Source organism: Macadamia integrifolia, unplaced genomic scaffold (genome assembly GCF_013358625.1).
Source record: "Macadamia integrifolia cultivar HAES 741 unplaced genomic scaffold, SCU_Mint_v3 scaffold1058, whole genome shotgun sequence".
Lineage (NCBI taxonomy): Eukaryota > Viridiplantae > Streptophyta > Magnoliopsida > Proteales > Proteaceae > Macadamia > Macadamia integrifolia.
The window spans coordinates 140,760-142,267 of NW_024868070.1; positions in this window are offsets into that span (position 1 = coordinate 140,760).

Sequence of the window (1,508 nt, forward strand, 5' to 3'; positions counted from 1 at the left end):
GGGGCGGGGACATGGATGGAGCTGGGAAGGGGGGGTGATGAGATCATTAGGAGAAGGACATTGTTTTATTTTTAACATGAAATTACTACTTTTCCCATCAAATTAACCATGTGCTCATTGAAGCGCAAGAGTGAATGCAATTTTAATTTTGAAACTGAATGAGCTTCTCACCTTTTCTAGATTTTCAGTGAAATTTGATTTCTGTTTCACTGAAATATGGTACAAAAGTCAAACCAAACTACTTCCGAAATAGAAATCGCACCTTGAAATTGAAATAGAAATCATACCAAATCAGGGCTAAGGTATTAACTTCAGCAATAGAACCAATGAAAGAAAAGCTACTCGAAGTAGGACTATGATAAACTGCCAATAGATATAGATTCTGAGAACAGATTAAGAGAGAACAATAGCAAGAAGAGGAATCTGAGATCAGAACATAAATCAGAGTAGAGATAGGATTGGGAAATTGCAGAAACTTGAATGGCAGAATTGCAATACAATAAATAACAACACTACCTTAATCGAAGGACATAGTAAGAGCAATGGCACCTGGGCTTCTTGCCCCAAGGTGTTGGCTGGATCACATACCAGTCACACCTTGATGACACACAAGAAAATTCTCCACATAAGGAAGAAGGAAGCAGCAGATTTTTCTGAAAACAAATCGTGGGTGAAACTGTGAAAGAACCTCCACTTCTTCTATATTTATTGAAAGCCATAAAAGGGAGTTAGAGTTGGGCTGAGAAACCCCCTAACAGACTTACATTGTTTGGCCACTCCTTTTAAAAGTATACATAGACTTAAAGGAGATAGACCCAACTTAAAAAGTATTAAAAGACAATAAAAAAAAGTTTTAACTTAAATTGGCAAAAAAAAAAAAAAAAAAAAAAGCCACCCGTTCAACTCGGTCCAACTCAAAACCAATCATAAGGAGAGGGACCCAACTGAAAAGTATTAAAAGACAATGAAAGCAGTTATAACTTAAATTGGACCAAAGAAAAAACCCACCATTTCAACTCGGTCTAACTCAAAACGAAACAAAAACAATTTTTATTTTATTTTTTGCTAACGGTCAGCAAAAGAGATAAGAATAAAGAAAGGTTATACATGATTAACGTCTAGGCATTCCCAGATGAATACAATACAAAAACTGAGAGAATTGCTACTCTACCTTTGGTATTGCCATCATTTGAGTAACAAGACCTAAGCTTTAGCTAAGGATCCACCTTTATCATTTCCATCAGCAGAAAACCTTAACCAAAGACAAAAGAGAATTAAAAGCTATGAATTCCCAAATCTATATCTGGGCCTTTTTTTGACAATTGCATGTGTTTCTTCAGTAATACAAGACGGATGAGAGACCAAAAATTTGAGGATTTCATTTCAGCCCCTTATTTAGCAAGCTTATCCGCTGCTGAATTAGCTTTTCTATAAAAGTGAGAGATCTTCCAAGTAATGGAGGACAGAACATGTTTGTAGTAGTTCCATTGCTGCATAAAAACCCATGG